The sequence below is a fragment of the Argiope bruennichi genome, chromosome X1, assembly GCF_947563725.1.
Source record: "Argiope bruennichi chromosome X1, qqArgBrue1.1, whole genome shotgun sequence".
Taxonomy (NCBI): domain Eukaryota; kingdom Metazoa; phylum Arthropoda; class Arachnida; order Araneae; family Araneidae; genus Argiope; species Argiope bruennichi.
In genome coordinates, this window is record NC_079162.1 from 15,217,467 (window position 1) to 15,239,821 (window position 22,355).

The 22,355-nt window shown below is 29.5% G+C and overlaps 1 protein-coding gene across 2 annotated transcripts in view; it reads left to right on the forward strand.

Moving 5' to 3' along the window:
* The window catches only part of LOC129959126 (rho GTPase-activating protein 100F-like), a 112,926-nt gene that overhangs the window by 18,218 nt on the left and 72,353 nt on the right, over window positions 1-22,355 (forward strand). The gene's annotated exons all lie outside the window — the stretch shown is intronic.

Genomic DNA, 22,355 nt, shown 5'->3' on the forward strand with positions numbered 1-22,355 from the left:
ATCAACAATTCGAGAAATGGAATCCAGAACCCAAATTACTTAGTTCATTTTGATTCTTAATAATCAAGTTCCATAGGACGATCAGCCTTGCTCATAGGATGGTTAGCTTTCCCGTACACAGATTTCATCCAAAATTTGAAACAAATTTAGTGTAATGACCACATCGATTATAGACAGATAGTTCCTTTCAGAAAATCGAGAATCGTCAAAATATCGAGATTTTGACGATTGCTGGAAAAGAGAAAGATAAAAATTTAGTAAAATAAGAATAGATTCAAAATACTCAGCTTATCGATCTTTTTCACCTTCCTGAAGCAGGGAACCGATACCTTCAAGAAATTCGAAAGGGACGGAGCAATAAGACGAAATCAAATTGCAGTCGTGCATGGGAAAAAGGCACTTTATACCTATTTTGAAAACCCTGACTCGTTTATGACTCAAAAGTTGAGAGTAGGCTTTTCGAATAGAAGACACTCTTAAGACTCCAATACAACTTGGGAAAAATATGATAATGAAAAGGCAGATCAATATGCAAAGTTGGCGGCACACAAAGAGTGTTGATATAATTGTCCCCAAATCAAATAGTATCTTAAAATGGAATTTAAGAGAAGAAATAAAGCTACAATGGTTAGACAGATGGCATATGTCCAAAAAAAGGAAGAGTAACTTATACTTTAATTCCTAACCCAGAAATAAAAATAAGAAGATACAGTCCACTCGTAATCCAAATTACATCAGGACTTGGGAGATTTCGCTCATATTTCCAAAGATTCGGAATATGGAAGAATCTGAAAGTTGAAAAAGATGACTCAAGTACAGTACTGATGCTAGCAGATCATCTTAAAACTCTGAAGGGCACGATATTAAAAAATGGCAGTTTTTTACCAACTGTTTGAAAGTGTTTGGATTTCTGTTGTTGTGAAATGAGAATTTGGAGGAATATTGAGAATTTCGAGGAGATTTTCTTTAAGTAAAGACCTGTTCCTTGTTTAATAGGAAGATAGGTGTTTCGGGAAGATGAGGAGGAAGGTCAGCGATTGACTACTTTGTGACTAGGGACCAAATGTCTCGAAGAGGATGCTAGTTTGGTGAATCGGTCAGTGTTATGGATGGACTATGCTTAAGATAGCAGTCGGCCACAACAAATCCTGACGATTTTCTTTTCCAGATTCTAATTAAGAAATCAGGGAGAAGTATTGCCTCTTCATAAAACATTTCGAAACTTGTGACATTTACATTTTTTAATATGTTTTTGATAGCATTTTAGGAACTTGTTTCATTTTTGTGGTATTTCATTCTCTCTCTCTCTTCAAAAAAGTCTCCTTTATGTAAGGATGGCGAAGATATATTTTCAACCTTTCTAAATTGCATTTTCTTTTGGCACTAAATTCGAACGTGATATTTAATTTTAAAAACTTCATATATTTTTTTAATAAATAAACTTTTATCTCAAATAAATAAATAAATTATTTTTGCATAAATTACATTATATCTATATTTTTCGATCTTAACAAATAATAGAAGGTAAATTGCAAACATTTGTGCATTTCTTATAAGTAGTTGAAATGACGGAAAATCAATATGCAAATTGACAATCACTGGGTGCCAACAAACTGGTCTCTAAGGGCAGCTAGCCTGAAATCTGGAATCTGTATAAAGTGAATTCAGATGTCTGGATCCACTGTAAGCTATTACTTTTAATCATTAATAGATCTTTAAATACCTATCAAGAGCATGAAATTGTGCCCTATTCATAAGAAAAATGACAAATTTGGTTTCTTCGCCGCTTGTATGTTTACCCCCCCCCCTCTTCACATACACATTAAAATGGCGCTGGGATAATAGAGCTGGTGGGAGCCATCTCATATCTGTTTCTATGACAACAAGCGAGGGGGGAGCACACAGACGTCGCGCCAGACGCCTTTTCTTGCTGACGGATGCTTCCAGGCTGACGAAAGCTTTGACTACTGTCCGTTAAATATTTTGATGGAGCTTTTAATTAAGACTTATATCTTACTTATTATGGTCTTGTAACACCACGCAATTTATTTATTTTTATCTACTTTTATTTAGCATGATTAAGTTTCGTGTTTGTATTGATGGAATTTGGAATCGTTATACCTCAACTATTTTGAAATTTTATATACTTGTGTGCACACTAGTTTAATATTTTTAGAACTTAATTATGAATTAATTGATAGTTAAATTTTGACTCAATATGAGTGGTGCCACCTGGTAGTAATTGTGAAAAATTGCGTCAGTAAAAATAACGAATTGTAAATCAAAGACAGGGTAACTAAAAATCAAGCTACCTCATCGTGCAGCCCATACACTCATCATCCAAGAAGGGATACGACCCAACATCGATTTGGAGGTAGCTCATCCCACATCATAATATACTTCCAAGGGATGAAAGAACCTGCTTATTTACGGATCTACTCCTCCTCCCTGTATCTGAGGTAACCCCCAGTGGGATAAATTAAAGGCAGAAAATAGTTAAAACTGAAAATTCTTCATTTTAATACACCAATAAAAATTTGTGAAAATTTTTGAGTTTATTTAAGATGTTTTCTCTTTTATTATATTTATGTAATGTTATTTTTACATATTATTTTTATTACTTAAATTTAAAATAAATTTTATTTTGTATCATTAGAATTGCTGTGAAAATTTGTTAAATTTTTAGAGGTTATTCTTAGAAAATCGAAAGAAATTTTTTCCTCTTACTTATTAAAATTGTTTCAGATTAAATCTCCTTTAAAATTTTGACGCCGACAAGTGTTCCATATCCATTCATTTATTACTTATTAATTGTTAAACTAATTTGACCAGAGACACAGGGAGAATCTCATTATGAGGCCACACACTAATTATAAATGTTGCAGAAATAAATATTATTTTCGTAATATCTAATTTACAAATGTATGTTTATTTTAAAGTGTGTATGTATCATTTTCAATGTATTAATCATTTTCGAATGTTTTTTTTAATTCAAAATTCGATTCAAAGATTATATTATATGGAAAAATTTATTACTGTACCGTAACCGATGAAAAGTCACGAGGGATCTGAGGAAAGTTCTAAAAGTATTCAGAAAATTAGTAATCTAAAAAGAAAATAATCATGAATGATAATAAACACGTGAAATTCTATGAAGATAAACTTATTTTTATGAATAATAATACTTCTTAAAAAGTTCTTCTTTAAAACAAATTTTGGCTTCTCCTTATTTTACGGAACTTTAATTGAAACTATTTGTTTACTATATAACAAATGTGAAATCTGTCACTGTTGTTTTTTAAAGAAAACAGCAACATTGATTCATTCAAACAGATTCAATTCACTTACGTTCTTTTGAATACGATTGAAAATCAATTCAATGGACTAAATTCTTTCACAGAATCCTCAAGATAAAGGCGATGCTAGAAAAATTTTTGAATGTTGAAGCAAAGAATTTTAAAATTGAAAAGCTACTTTTAAATATCTATAAAATTAAACACTTCTTACTGATTTTAGAAACGTTTGCAATTCAAAATATAAGCATTTTAATTCTTTTGGGGAAAAAACTGAAAGAGATTCCATCCATGTTTTTACTTATTCGGTTGAACGATTATTTATCTTTGTTGAAAACGAAAAGAGAATTTTTTGAAAAGGTTCAAACATTGAAAATCTAGAGTAAATTCATTCGAATAATTGAAAATATTTTAGTTATTCTTTAGCTGTTTTTATACAGATTTTAAAGAGCGTTTTATCTCAATGATTTCAGTATATAGAAGTAAACTGTTTACAAGAGCATAAGTATGTATATTTCCATGAAAATTTTACTATACTTTTTCTAATACAATATTATTAAAAATTGATTTTATGGATCAACAAGGAATATTCAACGATTATTGGAACGCGCTTTCATTATTGAGAGAAATGTTCGAAAAAATAAGCATCATTCAAAAAATTGCAACGAAGTATTTTGCTTCTATCCAAAAATATTGTGAAAAGTGAAAATTCATATAAAAATTAAATCAAAAATACCTTTTGTTGAAATATATTTTCATTCATTATTTTCTTGTAAAAAAAAACCGTCTGATAATTTTAAATATCTAGTATAACATAAATTTTCAATCAAGTGTGGAAAAGTTCCTTTTGATCAATTCTTTTGTTACCGATATCAAACAATTATGGTTAAGCGTCATAACAAGTGTGGTTATTACGCTTAATATATTTGCTAGAAACTTTCTATAAAAACAAGGTTATCATTCTGGATTTTATCGGGATGAAAACTGTACCTCTCCATTTTAATTAAATCTAAATGATTGTCTTGATTTAATGAAATGCATCGGCAAAAAGTTTATTTTCTTAGCGTATTAATCGAGTCAATTGAAATTTCAAATTGTATTACAAACAGGACATTTAGAAATTTCCAAAGTTACAATTTTCATTCATTAGTATTAACAAAGGTTTTTCTTTTCTTTTTTTCGGATATTATTAGCCTTACGATGTAAAACTTTCCTTTCATCATTAAGAGAAATCATGAGAGAATCGATGATACCAATGATGATAAAATGACGATAATAGCATATTCAAAATTAACTTTTATAGAAATGCAGAAATAAATTATTAGGCATAATAAGCAGGAATTGTTATTTTACTTGAAAAAATGTTTTATTTGTATAAATATACTGGAAATGTAATAGTTTGTATGGTATTCCTTTCACTTCATTATTTAAATAAGGAATCTTATTTCTTTGATTCCTATTATATTTTGCTTCATTTCAAATTGAAACCCTTATTGAAAAAGCTTCTATACGTAAAAGAAAGTTAATTCAGAATTAAAATTATCAAAATCTTCTTAAGATTTTGTTTTTAGAAACTAAATCTACATTCATGAATTCGCACCATTTACAAAACAATTTCAAATTTCTCTAAAATTCTAGTTTCAAAAATTATGCAGAATTTGTTGCCACGTTGAAAGCTTCTTCAAATAATATTCTTGAATAAGCCCTAATCGTGGGAAAGATATAAGAAAATGATGGTCATAATTACGTAAGTTTAAGTGATATTCTGATTTTGCAGTCAAACTGTAAATATTAAAATTCATAGATAACTATAGGAAAGCTTCAGGTGGGGAAAGAGAATATTTATTTTAATTTGACTGAAACTAGATTTCCAATCACGAAAAATGTGTTTTCAAGTATCGCTTCGAAAACTTTCTGCGATTCTTCCAGTGAATGAAGAGATTTAAAAATTACTCCCTTGTGGTCATTGGATCAAACGTGAGGGAGATTTGAGAAAAAACATTCCAGTTAATAAAATTTCGGGTAAATAGAATCCATCTTGGAATTGAAAAAAAACCTGGGTAATTTTTAAGAATCTAAAGAATATAATATTAAAAACACTTTTTTTTTATTGTTAAAAACCTTTTCTATCACTGCGTCTTCCAAGATTGACATCTAAGGTATGAGTAATCTTGCAATGTTTTATACAACTTAATCCGGTCATTTCTAGGATTACAAATCTCATTGTGTCCGTAAATTGTATTTATTCTATGCACCCTGGTTATTTGTTTTAGCTTTGAACTAAAGTTTAATAATAGAAAAATTGTCAGGTTTTTCTTATTTTGCTGCACCACGCGGTGCAAACACAATTCAAATAATTATTGTTGTCAGTCTATAAAAAAAATGTGCTTATAGAAATTTAAGTGTGTTATATTTAAAAAAAAATTCTCTGTTTAGTTTTTCTCAGTGACTATTTGTTTTTTCGTTAAGATTACGAATTTGTATGCAATCGATTGTATATCTTTATCATTTGTCCAATAATCGTATTTATTATGCGATCTGATCTATCAAGAGAATGGCTGGGGATATTTAAAGCAAAACTAAAAACTATCTGCATATCAATGCAAAAAGTCGATTTTATTGAATCCGATTATTACATTCACATGAAGCAAAATTGGCATTTTTTCCGAGCAGCAACCAGAGTTTGACTGTTTTGCAGAGACATTAAATAAGCTTCTCAATTTATTTTTTAAGAAAAAGGAAACGAAGATATCTGGCATCAGCAACTAAGAAAAAGTAATTCATCTTATTAATTCTCTTGAACATGATCTTCCAGATCCGGAGGGCTTGAATGGCAAGCTAATGACATTGCAATAAAAAAAAATCAAATTTATCTGGAATGTAATCCAAGTTTCTAGAAGTCTATTTTGTTTTTGTTTTTAAAGAAATCTACTTGGAGCTCAATAGCTTTCATTATACTGTTTGTAGTCGTGATTAAGCTGTCATTGAAATCTTCACTGATCAATTTAGACACTATTCATTAAGCTGGTTTCTGCGTCCAAAGAATCGATTCGTGGAAGAAAGTTCATTTCCAAAATAACATTCAATTTCACTTCAAACTGTTCTTTTTGTTCTGATAGATTTTAACCAAAATAAATTTGCTGAATGGACTAAGACTGAGTATAAATTTAGTATTTATGAAGAGGATTATAGCTTAATCTTTTTTATTTTTGTTAAATGATTTTTCATTACTACTTTATCAACTTCTATTTACAAGAACTACTTTGCTCAATTATGTTATCACTTAACTTTCACTATCAGATTCAGTTTACCATTCTAATGCAAACGAACAAGAGATGTTCGCACTTTTATGGGACATCAAATGGTTAGATCGAGAGAAGGTATTATGCTAGAAATAAAAAGTGGCCAATGAGAGAAATATTTTACATTCATTATAGAATAAGATGCACCTGCTTACAAGCGTGTTTCATCATTTGGCATTACTTGCTCCTCACCTTCATTCTAACGTAGATCATTATGGATATGCCTCCTGAGAGAAGACCGTTTAACACATATATTTTGAATTCAAGATATCGCGGAGTATGTCTACTCTGTAAAGCAAATATATAATTGAAAAATCAAACTATATCGTTTTCCTAATGAAAAGGAAATCGCTTCTTTGAGGAATTCAAATGAACAAAGAAATGACTCAGAAGTGAAGTCGAAATGGAATTAAGATCCCGAAAGAACTCTGAACTTTCATTTTCGGAAATATCTTATATGTAATTTAAAATCACGTATTTTAGCCACACCATATAATAAATTACCTTTAACTGAAAATATATATCCACTTCCTCTCACAGAACAAATCAATGAAATTTTGTATAAATAGTAACAATTTACGATGCTAATGAACCCCTGATTTTTAGGTTTAATTCGTCATCGGGTTTCTTACTCGAATCGTTCAATAATAGTAGAAGCAACAAAGGTTCAAAAAATAAAAGTATTTTCTATTCATAACATTTTTTATTTGTTGAGTGCTTCTAGGTTAAATGAAAGAAAATCAAAATATTTTTATTGGCCTAGTTATTTATGCAATCATTTCTCAAGGCCAGATGTGCTTAAATTTTTAATTATACATCATGTGAATTATTCCTTATTATTTTACTTATTATTACAGCACAATAATAAAATTATTCGTGACATCAAGAACTTATCTCCTGCAAAAATAACTGTAGTAATGGCCTTTGTTGTTTTATTATCCTATTTCAAAAGCTATTTTAGAATACTCTGTATTATTCGCTTGAAAATAATTCCCAATTGCTGAAACGAATGCTGAAATTTCCCATGGATAAATAACAATAACCTGAGAACAAACGATGGTAGAGTGGATAAATACTGAAGTTTTAAATATTTTCATAAAGAAATTGAATATATATTTTGCTTTAATTAGATATCTTGAAAGCGACATTTTCATTAATAACTAACGGTGGGTTTTTTCTATGTTTTTGAACTATTTATAACGAAAATTGTTATTTTTAAGCAACACTAATTTGACGTTCATAAAATGTTTAATTTTATATAAGTATTCCATTAAATAGCGATGAGTATTGTCTAAATGTTTTAATTTATGAATTAAGTATCCATTTTAATGAATTAAAAAGATATTTTAATATATTGTCCAAGAATTCATTCCGCACAAAATAAAAATAAAATTTAACCTGCATGAGTACATCAAACATGCATGGGAAAATGGCTTTTATCTAACCGCTTCCATCACGTTGGCAAGATCTCAAATTAAAATATTAAATTAATTATTACTCCAAACTAAGCTTCGAAAAGTGTAACTTTCTGCGTGTGTCTTTATAAGATGAAATAAATATGAAATGTGATATTTTTTAAACTTTTCTAAAACTTTAGTAATAGACATGTACGTCTAATGGTCTAAATGAAGTAAATAATTATATTTTATGTAATTTGTATCAACAAATATTCTAATGAATTACAAATTTTAATTTTTTATAGACTCTCTGTCTTGTGAGTCATATTTAGTAACATATTCTTGAGACACTAATACTTTAAAATAAAAATAAAAATGTTCCATTCTTTGACGACTATTGAGTTATGAAACTAATTGAATTATGAAAATTTGAAAATATTTTATAAAAACGTTCGAATTTAGATTTCTCCATCCACGTCTTAAAGAAAATACTCCAATCAGAGTCGATTGACTTAACATAATGTAATTATTATTAGTCAAGATTATTGTACTGAATATGATTCTTAGGATCGAAGGACTCCATAAAATTTAGATTTCATAACTGTTTTCAGAATTGCATTTACCAACTGAAATAAAATAAATATTACTTATCGCATTTACATCCTTTTGAAAGTAAAACTGAAAATTGAATTTTATGATGAATCGGAGAATCTTTTATTGAATAATTCTTTGAGATATTGCATAAATTATAAAAAGTATTCTGTAGTACTCATAAGATTTCAGTGCTGAGGTTTCGATTTTCTGTTGTCATATTTTTTCAAAACAGTTTTGATTTTAGCAAAACAGTTTTTGTATTTATCGAAGTTTTATCGCTTACGCTTCCATTTCAAGTTCAAATTTTACGGGAACTAATAGAAACTTAAAGAAATATTTACTTAATACATTGAACAGTATATCGTAAGGTTTTGATAATAATATTAATTACATGTCTATCAAAATTTGAAGCTTAAAAATATTTTGCTGAACAAGCCATTAAGAGACCAAATTACATAATATATTTAAATTGGAAAATTTTTTTTGTGAGCATCTCGTTAGCTAGTCGCCAAAGGCAGATATTATACAATAGGGTATTTTTCTGTTCGGTTCCGTAATGTAATGAAGAGAATCGAATATGCATTTTGCCTTTGGCTGATTGGTCGAAAATGAATGCCAAAACCGTTTCTACAATAGAACATTTAAGTCGCAAACATATACAAGACTACTACAGGGCCTTTTTGTCAGTGAATTAAGAAAAGAAACGGATGTACTAGATAAAGTATGTAACAAAGAAATAGAAATTCTCAATAAGACATTTGCATGGATATCATCGGAACATATCGTGCTAAGCATGACAGATGCAATCAGTGGCGGATTGGAGCATTTTGCAGCGTTTGGCAGGCATACTGCAAGGCCCTTCTTTTAATAAGATGGTTAAATTAATTCCTCATCCTAAAATATGTATAACATATTACTTCAAGTTAATATTTTTATTTTTATTTTTGAGTAGGTATTTGTTTTCATTCACCTATTACGACTCCAGACTGCCCGGCATCTAAATTTTTACACAGTATTAAAACACATGCTTGGTTTTGTAATTATTCTAATAACTAAGTGAACGTAACTTAAGATATCATATAGGAACCTGACCAATTACGTTTAATAAAATGTTAATATTATTCTAATATTTTATCATTCATTCAATTTATATTCCATAGACTTATTTATTTGGCAAATAAGAAAATCAATTTTTTTACTGAAAGTACTTGCGGTCTCTTCTCAGTCCACCGGCCCTAAGCAGCTGCCTAGTTGGAAATTCGCCAGCGGCAAATAATACTCAGAATCAAAAATAAAATTTTCAGCATTTTTCATATGTTTTATTGAGAAACTTTGTATTCCTTTAATCTGGTGTTTCTTTTACTTAATTCATTGGCTGATCCATTTTCCTTTTTACAGAAAGATTTGCTTGGTTTACCCTTAATGATTTTAAAATCGTCTCGAAGTGAAAATATGCAGTCACATGTAAAAATCACTATTTTTTCTTGATAAATGAGTGAAATAATATCACTTAATTGAAGCACTACATCAGTTATTCAGTTTTATTCCAAACGTGCAGTTTAACTTTCGTTGTGTTGCATTTCTGTTACATTTATTAAACGTTTCGGTTTAAAAACATTTATTTCGTAATTTCTTAAATTTTAAGATAGCTGCATGAAGTTAATTTATTTTCCTTTCGCATTTGCATAAGCAAAAGAAACAATCGGAAGTGCGTCATATACGCACACATTAGACCGTTGAACTTCATGAGAAGGATCTATCTACTCTTTGACTCAAATGTTCAATTTTGAAAGCAAATTTCATTCGTTGAGCTTGTTTCGTCCCATTCACAAACCCTTTAACCGTTTGATGAATTTATCCCAAAATTCCATATACACTTACAATTCTTATGACGAAATCATACGACACATTCCACCATTCGAAATCAGAGAATTTGTGAATTATAATTCTCCCATGTGTGTGGATGGACAGACATGGGAGAAGATTGGAAAGGATCAAAGTCTATAGGGGAAAAAAGTGGGCTCCATCCGCATACGAGAAAGTATAAATACTCGTGCTTCTGAGCCGAACTCGATGTGAATTCACGTGGATTAAAAACAGTAATCCCTTGCTTCTAAAGTTTTATTTGCACTTACCAGAAACTTTAAGCTACCTATTCTTATGACCTAGTTTAGCTCAAACGTGTCTTATGAGCTGGCAACAGACCTGCTTAAATATTTCTGTATGCGATTACTATTGGATACTACTACTTGGGAAAATCTAATACTAAGCTATTGGCTTAGTTTTGGATTTTTCAAGGATTAATTGATTACCCTCGCAATTAGGTAGGGATTCAAAAATAAGGACACGGTGTCATCTGTAGATACATACATGTGATGTTTAAAATTGAAACGTCAGTGACCATTTCGAATTGTTCTGATAAATTTTATGGCAAAAGTTACTATGAACTATATTATATCAATAGAGTTATACCTCATTAAATTAAATTTTTAAATGAATATTGGAAATCTGCATTTCAACAGAAAATTCAAGATTGTTCTTGATGCTTATTCACTGTTATTATCAAAAGGATTGTTCGACATACAAAGTATAATATAAAATGGATAAAGTTATAGTCAACATTTTCATGCTTCAAGAAAGAATTTAACAATCTGGACCGATCTAACTGGAACTAATATTATTCAAAAAACACAGCAGTTATGTTTCAATTTAGATAAGAAATACACATCTGTCAGTTATTTTCAGAAACTATGTTCTAATTGGTATTTGTATTATATATTGGTACATGATAGATGGTTAAATTCTAATATATAAACTATAGTTTGTTATCAGAAAATGCCAATACATATGTGGAAAGATATTTTTTAAAGAAATAGTTAGACTTTCTTCCAATATAGAATTATATTTTTTATTGGCAAAATATTTCATTAAATTTTTTTTATTCATTCTTGAGAACATTTCTCTATTTTTATAGTTATATGATTTATTCTTTGTTTATTTCGCATTATATTTAAAGCATAAGGTCTATCGTTTTTTGTAAAAAATAAATTGTAAATAATAGATTTTTTTAACATGAAATATTTTCATGTTTTCTTTAAATTTTGAGTAGGTTTCTTGAAATTTACTCTTCAATTGACAAACATCTGTATCGTGAATCACAGCCTGAAATGGGTTTCCTTTCATCAATAAAACTTGAGGAACGCAAGCACTACTGATCGTTACAATTTCCGGTAATTGAGGGATTCGGCCGCTCATAAGAACTTGAAAAGAAAATTATCTCTTACATTGTGTTGGAATCAAGCGTTACTTGGAAATTCATTCGCAATTTTGAGAATGTGAAGCTCTTTAATGTGAGATACTCACTTCGATTCTGAAAAAGAAAACCTTTGGAAGAACTCATCAGAGCGTATTTCGTATTAAATGATTGCTGCACGAGTAAACAATACCTCTGAAGTACCATTCTTGTATCCAATAGATTAAAGAATCAAATAAATTTAATAAAAACGATTTTAAACACACTTTAATAATGTACTGAAAAGTAGATTTCTTTTATTTCAGTGATTTTCTAACTTTTATCTTTAATTTACTGTTTATTATTATAAAAATTATAGAATTTTTGAATTATTTCTATCAAATTCCACTTTTATGAAAGGAAAATTTATGCAATAATTGACTAGCTGATTATTAAGCTTTGAAAAGATGAAAATATCTTGAGCACATAAGTATATAAAATTCAAAACTCTATGATATCAAAAAGTGAGTAAATAATCGATTGTAAAATTCCATCTTTACGAACAAAAAACAATGTAAGATTTAAAAAAATGCATAACACCTTGCAGATCCAGGAATGTCCATAATATTTTGAATTTGTAGCAATTTTTCTCTAAATTTGAATATAAAAATTAAACTAATTTAATTTTATATACTGATTATCTACTTCGTTTATTGATTTTTACAACTTATTGAATAAATTAATTATCCGATAGAAGAATATTTGTAGCATAATGTTTAGAGTGCACAGTTAGAAAATTGGTTTTAAGGAATATTTACTATTAGTCGAAACCCCCGAGATTTCCTTCTAGAATAAATATCCTTTTTTTGCACAAATTCCAAAACATTACATCATGCTTATAAGATATTTGTTGGATATATTTTCCTACCCGTTTTTCATTTACGATTAAAAGTCAAGAGTCAGAATTTATTTTAATTTCAAAATAAACATAAGAAATTTTAATTCGCTCCAATTTTTCTTTTTTTCATTTAAATAAAATTAATGAAAATTCCAATGAATAAAAACAAATTCCATCCAAAATTATTTTTTATTAAATAAAATGGTCAGTGTTCAATGCTCTATAATTATTGTGTAGAATTATACAAACAAATTCAGAATCAAGTGTTTAAATTAAAAACAATAACATGTAAATACGTTTTAAGCGGTTTCTTTTGATTAGTTTCTAAATACATTTAGATAAATTCACGGAATTAAATATTTTATTTAATATACATTTGATTATTATGTATCGTTATTATTGTGTGTAGGGATTGCAATACCGGAACAAAATTTCAATACCGGTATTCGGTATTTTTTAAATCTTAATACCGGGATACCGGTTTTAATACCGGTATTAGAAATTTTAGTAAAAGAAAGAAAACACAGATGTTTCTTTGTTTTATTTGCCAGTTTTGTTAGAGAGTGTAAATATCACAAAAAATAATTTGTAACTTATAAATTATAACAGTATATAATCACAAAAAAATAAAGAAACATATTATTTATTTAAATCACAAAAAAAGTATTCAGTCTGAGGTACTATTACAAATTTTTGAAATGTGATCTTAAAAAACATAATGCATCGATTGTACTGTCATTAAGCCTGAAAAGTAATTTTGTGTAAAAATTACCAGCTGTCGGTAACGCTTTTTCGTCATCTACGCTAGTTGACGGTACTGTTAGCAATGCGCGATATACTTTTTCCAAGTATTTAGCTCTAAATCCCTCATCTTCAAATAAATCAATTTCTCATCGGATGGTTTTGGATATAGCTGATTTCTGTATTGTATTTTAGTTCGTTGAAATTTTTTTATTTATCGCTAATTCTAATTTTTGTTCAAGAGATAATTCCTTTTCACTATCCACAGTAGTGACATCATAATCTTCGATAATTGAACCGAATTCTTCTGAATGTGAATTGGTTTGTGGGTAAAAATTTTTAATTTACTCTAAACTTATTTAGATTTGAACTGGTTATTTTTTTTCCTTTTTTTTCATTTTCATTTTTAAAATCCTTATAATTATGTAAATACCATAAGATATTTTCTATTTCGGTATGCCTTTCTTCTGTGCGATTTTTCAGTGCAGTATATAATTCTTCAGATAGTGATGTGTGCTGTTCTTTCAGTGACTGCAACATGAAATTTATTGTTGCATTAGCTGTTAATAAATTAGAATCTCTCCGACATAATGCCTCAATAGTCAGTTTTATTGGAGGTAGAGCTGATGTAGTTCTGGATATTAAGTCGAATTCACTATCTGAAAAATTAATTTACAGGTTTAGGTCGTTTATTGCTTTTTGAATTGGATTTCTCAGTTTCACAAATCGTTTCATCATTAGGAGTAAACTATTCCAACATGTTTTAGAATCTAATATTAACATATATTCTGTTTTATTTTCAGTTAGTATATATTTTAGTAATATATCCTTTTTATAGGGGAACGTTTAAATATCTTAACAATTTTTTGAACTTTATAAATTACAGGAAGCAATTCTTGATAGGTTAATATTTCATCCTTATTAGAAACATCTTCTTCAACAATTACATTGTCATTATCTTCATTGTCAATATCACTCTCACTCTTACTCTTTTCAAAGTTGGAATCCGAAGTTTCTATATGCACAGTATTTGGATTCTTCTGTTCTTTATTTTTTTGTATAATATATCTATTACTCCTAATTGAATTCCATGTGCATAGCACAACTGCTGATTTGCACCAGTGAACTTTACAACTTTTTTCATAATTGTTGCTCCATCAGTCGTTATGGATACAATATTTTCTTTCAGGGATAATTCATGTTTCGCTAATTTAGATTTAAGCAATTAATTAAGCCATTAATTAGCTAATTAATTTCGCCCGTTAGGGAGACATAAAAACAAAAACGTATACTATTTTGCTATGTTCGCGATACCTGAGCATATAGTGGAGACGATTTTAAAAATTTCTAGTAAATACCGAAAAACCGGTATTTAAACTTGTGAATACCGGTATTACAAAATTGTACAAATGGCTCAAAATACCGGTATTCGGTATCCCGGTATACCGGTATTGCAATCCCTAATTGTGTGTTAATGAAAAATTATAAATTAAAAAATCATATTTATAAAGAAGTTCTGTGCTTTTTAACAATAATTTTTCTTGATAAATCTCAGTTTTATCAAAGAATACTCTTTCCTCCTAAAGACTCTTTTTTGTAGTCCTCTTTTTTTTTCTTCCGTACTAGTCATCAGGGTTTTATTCTATACTAGTCATCAAATTGTCAAATTCGTGAATAGGATTGGAAACCACATGTAGATGAACCCTTCTTGCTGCTGAGTTAAAAGAAAAGAAGGAGCTGTAGCTTCTCCGTCTTGCGGTACCATTCAATCAAATCGGAAGATCCTATTGACATCTACATTTGCTTGAATACTTTCATCAAGCAGGACGGAAAGAGATTAAACTCGAAAAGGCAAATTATTATCACCTACAAGAATGAATTAATCCCTGAAAATGCCTCATATGTTGATCGAGAATTTCATCACCTTTCCTTTGACCATTCAAAGTCCATTTCTTGATTATAATCAATCAGTTCTTACTTCCAAAAAGATTAGAGCTCCCAACATTGATCCAGTTTCTCTGTAACTGTGTCTTTCAGCAATGTTGTTTAAGTGATAACTGGTTTCTCGTTTTCGCAAAATCGGAACACTGCCAAAAACGTCATAGAGTGTATTTGGAAAAGAGTACAAGATGTCTTTTCTAAGTAACTCAATTTTGATGTTCCTACTTTCCTCAATTTAATGCAATAATTCTCGAAATTCAGTTTCCGAGAGTGCATGTAGTTGGAAGACCGGAAACATTTTTTAATCGAAAATTTATTCTTTTAAAATAAGCTTTCTTATATAAAAAAAAGTCAGCATTTTGCATTAACGACAATTATTTTCAAATTGGCAGGCTCAAAACTTATTCATTATTTTCCTTTTATCTAAAACCTATATTAGGGCACATTATCCATTTTAAAAACTCATCTTAATATTATACATCATAAGTGTTTTTATTAGAGCAGGACTTGAAAAACACGTTGAATCTCAACCTCTACAAGCCTATATTAGAACTTCCTAAATATGATTGTTGGAATTGAAAGTTTATTTTAACATAATTCAAAAATGCTTTTACGAAAATACCAAAATTTAAATTTTAATAATTCACTGGATTAATATTCATTAACAGATTATCTTAAAACTGATGAGGATATTCTACATAAGTGATATCACGCAACAAAATATTATTTCTCTATTGTTATGAGGAAATTTATTTCCTGTTTAAAAACCTCTTGTTTACAAATTTGCATTCATTTTCAAGACTAGGAAATTTCGAAGAAGGAAAAAATTAATGAAATAGCTTTCGCACTTTTCTACCCATTCTTGAACAGATTTTGCGGTTTTCCAGATTGCATTACCTTGCTGGAAGCTGCTATCTGTTCTCAAAAAATCTATTTACATGAAATGGTAAACGTGATCTACAAGAATCGATACGCACATAAATTGTGCCTACCTCTGTAATGATTTCACCGCGTGAACAACCATCGCCTATAATGCCGCTAGTGAAAACTAACAGTTATCAACAAAGGGTTCAAGGATGTTTATTTGCCGCTGAATTTGTTACCTTTCTGATGGATCAAGAGACATGACTTATCTGGGCAGGCAACTCGTTCCCACTTTTGGAGATACGTAATTATTGGAAATAGCTTTTTTCGCCGATTGACTGTTGTTAGCATAGGCGTTTTGACCATTCTGCTTCTAAGTTTCATATGCAACAATGCTCTTTGAATTTTCGTTTTCGGCATACATTTGGTAATTTCTAAGGTACATTCCGGTCGTTATTACCATCACTAAAGCATGTATTACTAGACCTCAACGTAACACTATAACCTCTGCACCCCTTTCTGATTTAGAATCTTGATGTTCTACAGTTCCCACGTCATTTCTTCGTAGTAATGCTCTTTTGCTATTCTCTATACAATTTGAAACTGTCAGCGCAGGAATAGGCCCTAAAATAGCCATTTCTGAAAGACCCTTGCCTCGAGAGCCAATAAATGTCCTTTGTTTAATCTTTAACAGACTACACCTACTCGTGGCAGTTTCGAAAGCATGTTTCCCGTATGCTTACAACACGTTTTATATATCCTTCAAACGTGCTCATAGCACGTGTATTCAGGTACTGGCAACGCACCGTGTTAACGACGAATTATGTATTAATTCTGCATCGTTCAAATTATTACTTGAAACAAAAAATTAATAACCAGTTACATTCTTTACTCCAGGTGCATCATTAAACAGAAAACTTAAATACCTTTTTTTTTTTTTTTTTTCAAAATACTTTGTTCGTAGCAATATATCATGAATTGATGTTGCATGTCCATATCTTTTTGTTATTGCACTTGTAAGAAACTAATTTTTGAATTAATGTAATGTATTTTAAAATTTCTCCTAAATTATTTATTAATCAAAAATTTTCTTTAGTCATTTTTAGGAAATATTTTGTGGAGGACATTAAGTATTTGTTATCTTTTAAAGTCTTCAGATCGACATTCAAAGTATTTTATAATAAATCCAAGTGAAATTCATCTAATCAAAAACTGATTTTGTATCGGTAAAAATTTAATTCTCACTAAATGCCAAAAAATGAATGAAAGATACTTTATTGCATTTAGCTGATGATTGAAAGAAAGTGTTGTTTGCAACTTTGTAAAGAAGATAATTAGGTTATAATTTATAGTTCACATTGGCCATCAATGGGGAAACAAATATATAACAATAAAACTGATAGCGTAATTTAAGATAAGGCACAAACTCTATTCAGAAATTTATTGCTTGAAAAAAGAATGTAGAAGAAAAGAAGAAAAAAAAAATAAGAAACAACTTCTCAGAAATAATTTTCATCGCTTTCTATAACATTTAACCAATTTTGCTTCAGTTTTTCGAAAAAAACATCGAAAGTTTTCGAAAAGTGGTAATCTTATTTTTGGTCTCTTCAGAAGTGTTCGGTTTGTTCTTGTTCAATTAATTCTGTAAAGACAGGAGTAGGTAGAATTCCTTGAAAGAGTGAAAAGAAAGATCCAGAAGTTCTCAACCCAATTCCTGAATCTTTGTCTTTGTATCTTTCATGATGTGCGGTCTAGTGCTGTCTTGGAAATGAAGAGCATCCTTGCTTTCCACAAGTGACACCCTTCCCTAATTCAAAATTGCATGCACATAGTTCAGATTGTCACAATACACTTCGGTCAGCCGACTGGGAAGTAAATGATACAAGATTAATCCCTTGCGATCCCATCAATCAGAAAATAGGTTTTGGTAGGTTAATGTACATCTGACGACCATTTTTGTCCTCGCAAGTCAATCGCCAATTGGATTGTCTAGGAGAAAATAAACAGTAGAAACACTTCTCACAACAGATGATTATACCTTCGAGATATGTATCGTTTTCCCCTCTTTCCAGCAGTGATTGGCAAATCTGCATTCTCTTATTCAAGAAAGAGCTTGTAAATTAATGCTGAATCCATTTATCGAAACGTTTTCAATGTCTTGATGTAATCGTGAGTTTTTACATACCTCTGAGAGTTACTCCAAGGTGATCGGAGAGTTCTTCAATGGAAATTCAAGGACGATTCTCAAATAATCGAGCCATTTCCTCATAGTTTATTCACCTGGTATTGGATTTCATGCGATTCTTCACCATCATTAAAGGTTTTAAACCAGTAGCCGATTATTTTCAGACAGTGGATTCTTCTTAGATGTAATTTATTATGGTTGCAGCATTGAAAGCAACATGTTTTAACTTCAAGTGGAACCAGATGATTCTATAAATCCTATATTTTTCAACGGGCATTTTAAATGTCTCGTATTAAACTTAAAAGTTGCAAGCAAGTAATGTTGATGCTACTAGAAAAAATCTTAAGAGTTTCGAAATAAGCGCCATTATGCAAATTAAATTGTAAACATGACTATTACAGCTCAACTGGAGCCATTTATCATTTTTGGCAAGAACTTTGCTCCTCATTTTATATATATATTGTGAAATCTGAGTTTGCAAGCTCTAATGTTTGAAAATTTACTGGATTTTTTATGCTGTAAAGATGGAATTTTTATTATCAATTTTGCACTCATTTCGTGATGATTAAAGTTTCTCGTACACTTAAATGCTCTTGGTATCAATACATTACTTTTATATTTTCTGACCATAATAATCAGTTAATAAATTTAAAATTTTATTACACGAGTGGAGCCACTTCGTTGTGAATGCGAGAAAAAATGAATCTCGAAATTTTAAAAGATTTACGATATCGAATTATAGAAGAAGTTGAAGATAATTAAAACGTCAAATTTTAGACGTTAATAATTAAATAATAGAAAGTCAAATTTTTGCTTCACAAATAAATGTGAGTTTTTATTAAATTTATTAAGTAACCGTTTGAAAGGCCTAAAATTTAATGACAAATATTGATGCTGTAGTCTCTGGTCAAGCATTTTGTAGAGCCATTGAACTCCACAATGAAAAAATAGCTTTTAGCTATTGGTAAACTGGGAATATATTGGTAATTAAAACTCTCTTTTCAAATTTTCTTTACGGCTTCTATGAGAGAAGATAAAATAAAAGAGAGAAAAATAAAAAAGATTTGTTGCTAGACACTTCTCTGGGAACACTGACTACTCAGTGTTCCCAGAGAAGCACTCTCGTAATATGAAAATGTTTAAAGAAGCCATTTGTATGGAGTTTACTAAAAAGCAAGTGCCCTCCTAAAGCATTTAAACAATAAGTAATTTTTAGTTGAATTTTAAACTTAACTTTGTTTTTGTTACTTATCATCGTTTAAATATTTCCAAAGTTTTTTAATTATTAGTTTAAGTATCTTTTTTTTTTTTTTTTTTTTTTTTGCAAATACTCGATAAATGGTTGTGATTAATTTTGTTAGAAGATCTATTCATAAACTTTTTTTTCCTTCTTCGAAAATTAAGATGCTCACGAGTCTCTTCACAGTTTGAGAATTTTATTCATAAACAATGATTAGAAAAATCAGGGGGGAAAATTAGGAATATATATGGACATTCTGTTTCAATACATCGGCACCATTACTGCACCAAAGTTATTTCTTATCATGTTCTCAAAAACGTATCTTTATTACAAAACATAAATAAATATTTTTGTAAATAAATTTCTTTTGCTCAGGTAATTGATGCTCTATATTTTTATGATTTTTAACACAGTCCCAAAATATGCACATCTCATTGTGCTTTTTCTTGGAAGCTCTTATTTTTATCGGTTTTTATCAGCATACTCCCTTTCATCAACAGGCGCCTGACCTATACAATTCAATGCGATTGTTAACTATGATAATGATTAAGATAAGACACAAATTTGATCTCACTAACTATCTTTTTTTTTAAGTTGCTAAGATATTTTATGAGCACTCCCAGTATATTGTGATAACTCAAGAAAATGAGAGCTTCATATTTTGAGCAATTATCTATAAAACTTATTTTGAAACATTTCTCTTGAACTCTCTAAAAGGTATAGGTCAGTGAATGATCAAACCATCGTAGTATATAGATTCTTGTGAAAGACGAATTTCTGAATATCTTGTGTGTTGTCACTATTGATTTTTATGGAGGGCGCGAAATTGCGGCACACAGGTAAAAGAGCAATCTGCTGCTTTTGGAAAGTTGCCAAGAACGAATGGAAGATTGCTATGAAACGATCACTGAAAAGGACTACAATTGGATAGTCAGTTTGATAAATTATGAAATTGATACAGCGAGCACACGTCAGGGATTTCGGGCATGGTTTTCTTCGAGAGGAAAATAAATATTTTGAAAACACCAGGAATATTTTGGGCATTTTTTTTTAAATTTTATTTTAAATGGAGAAAGAAATATACTTTTTAACATTTTAAGAGCACATTTTTTTTTTTTTTTTTAAAAGGATAATCTTCATGAAAAGGAAAATAAATATTTGTTCTTAAAAATTAAATGAGCAAATTTTCTTGTTTATTGGATTCAAATTTTTCAAGAAACTAATTTAAATCTTAAGTAAAAAATATATATGTATACATAACTTTGTAAAAAAATTCTAAAAATAATACATAGTAGTTTATTTCATTGTTATAAAAATTCACAGAACAGATTGCAATGAGCAGAAGAAGAACACATACAATCATAAAACGATATTCATTTGTTATTTCCTTTTTTTTGAAAACATAAAATCAAACGTTCCAATTCGAAATCAAATCCAAAATTTTCAAAATAAAGATTATCTTTCAAAGCTTTAAAATTTTACTTTATCCTTCCTATTCTAGGGAAGTTTTTGTATGACGAAACAGCTCTCATTAAAAACATCGCTAGGGATTCGGAACAGCAAATTTCTTATGCCTTGCTATGACAGACTGGGCACTGACTATTGTTTCGTTTCCGCTAATATTCTTTTTATAGCAAAAAATATTAAATGTTTTTCATTTTTATTCGAACCAATTTGGTATTCACTTAGAGTATTAAATATTCTGTTCTTAGCTCTTCCCATCTAAAAAAATATTAAAGATCTAGTGACATTTGCCACCATCATTGTACATAGTATTCCATAGGTATTATTCAAATTGTTTCACAGGGATTGTGTCACTTCTGAGCCACAAGACGGTTGGTGTGTTGATTATGTATCTTTCAGAAGTAAGGATCAAATGAGGAAACTTCTAACGGACCCCTTCCCTTTTCCCAGATTTAAGATTATCATGTGGGGCACAGAGTTGTCCAAAAATGTTGGAAGAAAATGAATGGTTATAATTTTTCAGGGGGAACTTCTATCACGACTTTGAGAGAGAAAAGAAGAATGAATAGAAATGCTCTTCTCTCGCCTTTCTTTAATACTAAAACAATATTTAATCATTTTACGCAAGTAAGGAAAACCAAGTATGCATTTTGACCGTTTTCCTTTCGCCTAATTACAGCCAAAATTTGATATAGACCTGCAATTTATATCATAAAACTACGTGTTAAATTTCAGTCTTATATTTCAAAAAAAATTTCGAACTGAGATCTTCATGTTTTAAGCCTCTCTATTGATTCCTAAAGTTGGATTATTTTTGAGCATAGAATATAAAAAAATAAGAACCATTAGACGAGACGTCATCTAAAGCATATGCTCAATGAATGAAATGAGTCATGTAACGCTGCAGTCTTGAAATGCTATCGAAAGCAAGTTCGAAGTGATGGGCAGTCATTTATCCACTCATATTATACTTTAAAATTTTAATTTTTTTTCAAGTAAGGATAAGGATGGAAAGGAGAAAAAAGAATTCAGTTGAGAAAATTTATTGTCTCCGTTAAAGAAACTTTTTCACAATTCAGAAACAGTACTCTAATTAGAAATCAATTTTAATAATTGTTAGCTCTCTGTTTTTCATCTTAAATTCAATCTTAATAAATATGCGATTATATATAGTTATTAACTTTTATTTAAGAACTCGTTTTAT